This window comes from Balaenoptera physalus (genome assembly GCF_965194825.1).
Source record: "Balaenoptera physalus genome assembly, chromosome: 15".
Classification (NCBI taxonomy): domain Eukaryota; kingdom Metazoa; phylum Chordata; class Mammalia; order Artiodactyla; family Balaenopteridae; genus Balaenoptera; species Balaenoptera physalus.
Window position 1 is genome coordinate 16,647,251 of NC_138894.1, and position 7,404 is coordinate 16,654,654.

The window sequence follows — 7,404 nt, forward strand, 5'->3', positions numbered from 1 at the left end:
AGAGAAATCCAGCAAGATCATTCATAGAAGCAGTCATAGTGTCGTCAGGAAAACACATACACAACTAGTCACCATTCAGGCCAGTGTTAAGTTAGAGTTTTGGGAGAACAGGGGAGGCAGTGATCCTTTCTGGATAGAGGAGAAAAGTTAGGCAGCGAGCATATATAGAGGAAGAGGTGTTTGGGTCAGGCCTTTGGGCCTCCCCCTGGGAAGGCCTCCTGATCAAAGCAGAGAGGTGGAGTGCAGGTGTGTCTGAGAAAAGGCAAGTCCTCTGGGAGGGCAGATGCAGGACACACGTGAGTGTTGGGTTACGGGAAGGAAGGAATGAGCCACCTGTGATCCAGGTAAATCTGGGGTCCAGCAACAAATGCAGCAGGACAGGGAAGGGAGTGTAAGAGAGAGATTACTAAGGGGACTTGCAATACAGTAAGTCCCCTACATACGGACGAGTTCCATTCCAAGAGCACATTCATTAAGTCCAATTTGTTCGTAAGTCCAACAAAGTTAGCCTAGGTACCCAACGAACACAATCGGCTATATAGTACTGTACTGTAATAGGTTTATAATACTTTTCACACAAATAATACATAAAAAAACAAACAAAAAATAAAGAAAACAGTTTTAATCTTACAGTACCTTGAGAAGTACAGTAGTACAGTACAACAGCTGGCATACAGGGCTGGCATAGAGTGAACAGGCAAGAAGTGTTACTGACCGGAGGAGGGAGGGGAGGTGGGAGATGGTAGAGCTGCAAGATCATCAGCAATAGGAGACGGAGGGCAAGCTGCAATTTCACTCACGCCTCACGTTGATGGCACAGGTTCTGGTTCCTTGCTGGAACCAGATGCACATTCGCATCTTTGAAAGTTCGCAACTTGGAGGTTCATATGTAGGGGACTTATTGTATTGAACACTCGGGCACTGTTATCAGAACTGACCAGTTTCTCCCCTGAGAAGTAACATTTACGGTGAGAAGTGCATTGAGTCGGGGAGACCATTCCTAGCTCTGGCGCTCACAGCTGGGGGACCTTGGAAGAGTGAGTTCCCTCCTGGGTATCAGCTAGCACCTGTACAGGTGGAAGGAAGGGATGCCTACCATTGGTGATGTTTGACATCACATTCCTCCTAGCAGGAAGCAGATGGCCCCACGAAAGGGAGAAGTTGAGGAGGGCTCAGGGAAGGGATTGTTGACAAAGGGATGGGCACAATTAAGGCTGCCAACAGGAGATGGTAAAATGCCAGGGACTTGCAACATCTGGAAGCCATGACCACTCCTCGACCTGAAGGGATGTGTTGAGAAGCTAGAAGCTGGTGTATTGAATTAAGATTATGCCGATTATGGGGCTTCCCTGGTGGTGCAGTGGTTAAGAATCCGCCTGCCAATGCAGGGGACACGGGTTCGAGCCCTGGTCCGGGAAGATGTCACATGCCGAGGAGCAACTAAGCCCGTGCGCCAACTACTGAGCCTGCGCTCTAGAGCCCACGAGCCACAACTACTGAGCCCACGTGCCACAACTACTGAAGCCCCCGCACTCTAGAGCCCGTGCTCCGCAACAAGAGAAGCCACCACAGTGAGAAGCCCGCGCACCGCAACGAAGAGTAACCCCAGCTCGCCGCAACTAGAGAAAAGCCCGCACGCAGTAATGAAGACCCAATGCAGCCAAAAATAATAAATAAATAAAAAATAAAAAAAAAAAAGAATATGCCATTATGACCTGCTGGATGAGGAGACAGAGCCACTCCTCGAGGGGCATGGCCCGGAACTCCCTCAGCAACCGAGCTCCCACTTCAAGGAAGTGAAACCCGTGGGGTCAACTTGATTGAAGACACAGTTCTAATACACCCACACAAAGGAAATAGAGTCATAAGATTTATTATTCACAAGATTCTAGAAGCTGGGGGAAAGGCAATCCTACAACCCAGGTCATGAGAGAGCAGGACAGAGAGAGCAGGGTAGCAAGCTGGGGTGGAGGTCACTAGGTTTTCAGGGGCTTAACTCTAAACGGTTATTTTAAAGCTGCCTCTGGGAATTCCCTGGAGGTACAGTGATTAGGACTACGTACCTCTACACTGTGGGTCTGGGTTCGATCCCTGGTCGGGGAACTAAGATCCCACAAGCAATGCTGCATGGACAAAAAACAAAAACAAACAAAAAAACTGCCTTGCAAAGCGGGAACTTAGGGCGGGCAACCTAAACTCAAGCCCATAACTAAAATGTCCAGACTCTGGGTGTGAGCAGGGTTATCATACTGTAAAATGCCTAGGCAGTAACTCAGAAAAAACAAAAGTTGTTTTTCTCATCACAAGGGGCAAGAAGATGAAACTATTAGCTGTGAGAGAGGGTCTGCCTGACCAGATAGATCTGCAGCCTTTGATAGAGAATGTGGCCACTGCCAACTGGGGAAGGGCAGGGCAGAGGCCAGGGGCATGAATACCCTGACCTCTAGCTACCCTCCAACGCCTCGCAGCTGAACACACGCAAAAGCCAGAAGGCAAGGGAGCTGCTAGAGGCGGTCTGCAGGGGTCAGCTTCCCAGACAGAGCAAGGCAGGGATGGACCAAAAGGAGACACGGAGAATATATCACACAGGAAGCAGCAGGCTGACAAATTTATTTAAATAGTTATGTGTTTATTTTTTTTTAAATATCTGTCTCATGTTCAAAGAGGAGGTTATTTGAAACTGTAGTCTTTCTTTTTAAGCTTTTTTTAAAAATATATTTTTATTTATTTTTTGGCTGCGCCGGGTCTTAGTTGCGGCATGCAGGATCTTTCATTGAGGTGCGTGGGCTCTTCGTTGCAGGGCGCGGGATTCTCTCTCTCTAGTTGTGACATGCGAGCTTAGTTGCCCTGTGGCATGTGGGATCTTAGTTCCCCTACCAGGGATCGAACCGGCGTCCCCTGCATTGCAAGACAAATTCTTAACCACTGGACCACCAGGAAAGTCCCTATGTGTTTATTTTAATGTGTAATGGAACATAGCTAGCACATCAAAGCTATCTGTTCACAGCTGTCATTGCTTAAGGTAAGGCTGAAGCAGATCTTTAAATGATAAAAAGTTAGACAGTGGAAAGAAAAATATTAAGTGATGGTAAGGTGGTACAAGAATATGGCAAAAATCACCGCGATGGCATTTGTACAGTTGAAGTTTGGGAAATTCTGGGCTGGATGATATATAAGATTTCTTCCATCTCTGACTCTCATTGAGTTTCTAAGTGTCTCCACGTAGCTACACTGAGTACAAGAACTATCTCAGATCATCTAGGTTCGGTAAAATGTTATGATCACAAGTGACAGGGTGGGATGACAGCGGGACTCCTAGTGACTTCACTACTCTCTTAAGATTGTTCTTCCTCTTCTCGAAGGTTAAAAAAAGGCACAAGGCCACCAAAACACATGAATAAGACCATTTACAGCATCACTATTTGTTAGAGTCTCAAATTTGAAACAACCCAAATGTCAATCAAAGGGATAAAAAAATTGTCATATATCCACACTAGGCAGCAATGAAAATGAACAAATTTAAGCTGCATTTGGCAACACAGATGAAACTCACCAACCCAACATTGAATGAAAGGAACCAGACACAGGGTCCATACAGTGGGATTTCTTTTGTATAAAGTTCAAAAACAGGCTAAACAAATCTATGAGGTAGAGATCAGAAGAGTGGCTACCACTGCAGAGGGGAGGGTGAAGGTGGTGGCCGGAAGGAGCCGTGAGGCAGGCTTTGGGAATGTAGGCTACGTTCTCTTTCTTGACATGGTATCTTCACTGAGTCAGAATTCACTGAGCTGTACAGTTGTGATTTTTTTTTAAATTAATTTATTTATTTTATTTATGGCTGTGTTGGGTCTTTGTTTCTCTGCGAGGGCTTTCTCTAGTTGTGGCAAGCGGGGACCACTCTTCATCGCGGTGCGCGGGCCTCTCACTATCGCGGCCTCTCTTGTTGCAGAGCACAGGCTCCAGACGCGCAGGCTCAGTAATTGTGGCTCACGGGCCCAGTTGCTCCGCGGCATGTGGGATCTTCCCAGACCAGGGCTCGAACCCCTGTCCCCTGCATTGGCAGGCAGATTCTCAACCACTGCGCCACCAGGGAAGCCCCAGTTGTGATTTTTTAACTTCTTGGTTGGTCTCTTATACTTCAGTAAAAATTTTAATTTTAAGTGTATAGAAAATAGAAAAGCTGTGATTATTCCCTTGTTGATCCTAGTAAAATGGCCACAAAGGATGAATTGCCCCTCTGGGATAAGCAGAGGTGACATGTCCCTGATGGTTGAAGGAAATTTATGGGAATTGTCTTAGGCTTGGGTCTAAAAAGCATGTCTCTAGAGGTGATTTGCTTCTTATAGGAATCTGAGAGAACTACCAACCTAGGACCACTTTAAAAGGTTTTTGGTCCGAAGGTGATATGAACTCCAGCCCCAAACCTGTATGAGTGCAGGCTTTTGGTTGAGAATTCTCAGGGGAAGATTTCCTCTTTATTTTGGTTCCACTCTGAACTAAAATTAGGTATCTTAAGGCAAGTAATTACCTATAGTGAGTATTCCACTGTTTCCCTTGGGGAGCGAAATCTGACTACACCCATTGAAACTTCTACCCTTTGAGGGTTCTGGGGTATCCATAAGGATCGCCATTCTAATCTCACATTCTGCTTCAGCCTAGGTTTTGTCTCCCATCTCCAATCTACTTGACAAGAATTAACAGATGACTCCAAGGCAAACTCTGGTTCCTGCTCACCTCTCTGTAGTCACATTTTTCCATTGTTTCTGCCTCAGAGGGGCAGCTCAGCCTTCCTGTAAAAACATGCCTTTGATAGTTTCCTCAGCATCTTAAGGATTTTTTAAAATAAATTTATTTATTTAATTTATTTATTTTTGGCTGCATTGGGTCTTCACTGCTGCACATGGGCTTTCTCTAGTTGCAGTGAATGAGGGCTACTCTCCGTTGCAGTGCGTGGGCTTCTCATTGCGGTGGCTTCTCTTGTTGCAGATCACAGGCTCTAGGTGAGCAGGCTTCAGTAGTTGTGGCACTTGGGCTCAGTAGTTGTGGCTCACGGGCTCTAGAGTGCAAGCTCAGTAGTTGTGGCGCACGGGCTTAGTTGCTCCGTGGCATGTGGGATCTTCTCGGACCAGCGCTTGAACCTGTGTCCCTGCATTGGCAGGCGGATTCTTAACCACTGCGCCACCAGGGAAGCCCCCAGCATCTTAAGGATATTTGACTTGGCAGATTTCTCCAGAATTTAGCCTGCCGTGTTGCTGGAAACATGGCATTCACTTTTCTATTTTCATTCTCCAACGGTCTCTCGGAATCCTTTGCTAATCCTATTTCCTCTTCCTGGATTGATCTTCCTCATCTTCTCCATTTGCTAAATCCTACTGTGGTAGGCAGAATTCTAAGATGGCTCTCCAAATCCCAAGCCTCTGGTGTACACACACTTTCTCCTGGTTATTCAATCAAACACTAATCTAGGTGTTGCTGTGAAGGGATTTTCCAAATGTAATTATTTCCCAAATCACTTAATCTTTTTTTTTTTTTGAATTAAAATGTTATTATTATTTTTTTTCACACACACTGTATTTTATTTTTACAAGAGAGAAATAAACTGACACCAAGCATTGTAAATGGATGACCACAACAAAAGCAACAATGATTGCAATTACCAAACATGAAACACACTCATACTATGTCATAATATTGACATTCAGTCCAGTGATTCTCCACTGTAACAGCTCCTTTACTTTGCCGTGAAAATTGATTTGTATATTTTTTGCCTCTGAGTCCTTGTGAGATTTTTCTTTTTTTTATTCAAACAGAAAGTCACAAAAATTATAATCATCCTCATCAGTTCACTCAGTCCCATGTAATTAATTTTTTTTCATCTTGATCTTTTGTTAGCACTTTTATGAATTCATCAGTTTTCCATTAGAATAGTTAATCTTTTTTTTTAAAAAAAGATGTATTTATTTATTTGGCTATGCCGGGTCTTAGTTGCAACACGTGGGATCTTCATTGCCACATGTGGGATCTTCTTTGAGGCATGTGGGATCTAGTTCCCTGACCAGGGATCGAACCCGGGCACCCTGCATTGGGAGCACAGAGTCTTAACTGCTGGACCACCAGGGAAGTCCCCCAAATCAGCTAATCTTAAAATAAGGAGATTTTTCTGGGTGGGCCTGACTTAATTACATGAGATTTTTTTAAAGCAGAGAATTTATCTGACTGGTAGCAGAAGAGATAGTCATGGAGCTGTGCTCTGGCTGGCCTGGAAGAAAGCAAACATCTGTGTTGTGAACTTCCTATGGGGCCACAAAGCAAGGAACTGTGGGCAGCCCCTAGGAGCTGAGGGTGGTCCTTGGTCCACAGCTAGCAAAAAACACGAGGACCGCAACCCCGGAACTGCAAGGAAATAAGTTCAGCCAAAAACCAGTGAACTTGACTGAGGACCCTGAGCCCACATGAGGACTGCAGTCAAGGCCAACACCTTGATTTCAGTCACGTGAGATCCTGAGCAGAGAATCCAGTCACACTGTACCTGAACTTAAAGTGTGAGATAATAAATTGGTGTTGTTTTAACCCGCTAAATTTGCGGTGATTTATGCAGAAACAGAAAATGAATACAGCCCCAAACGAATGTACTTGCCAGTCTACCTACCCTACCTTTCGATGCCAAATTCAAGTTTCACCCCTCCAAGAGATGTCCTTGAGCTCTGAGGCAGATCCAGCCATGTCCCCTTGATGCTCCCTTGGTGCTTTGTTCATTGTCTTTCTCTTATATCTCGTGGCGTGACTGGTTTTGTTCGTTCATTTGTTTTTCAAGTGTCTTTCTCTTTAGCTAGACCATTTGGTCCTGAAGGTCCTGAAGGTCCTGAAGGGCAAGGACCATGTCTTAGGTGGGCTCTGGAGTCTGATAGCCTGGGTTCAAATCCTGACTTTGCTACATCTTAGCCATGTGATCTTGTGCAGGTTATTTCCTTTCCCTAAGTTTCCCCAGGCCTCAACTTCCTTAGATAAGACATCCCTCACCTCAAAGGGGAGTTGTGAAGATAAAACGCAGCCCTGACCAACACCTTGATTAGCATAATACCATATACTACTAATAATTATGGCACATAATAGGCACTTGGCAAATGTTTGTGCAATGAACATAGGGGTGGAGGATGGACGGAATGAGGGCCTGCTTGAATCTCTGTGTGTGAAGACATGTCCCACAGCTTCCAAAAGGATTCAGTCTGTTCAGAACTGTTTCCTCAATAAGCCGCCCTTTGCCAACAGACAGCCTCCCCTGATGTTTCTGTAATGTCTCTTTCCCTCCCTTGTGTTTTACTTCTGCTTCTCCCTTGATTGTTCACAGGAAACATTCCTAGTAAAACCTCAAGGGACCAACTTTCTTTGTGCTTTGGGGCAGCA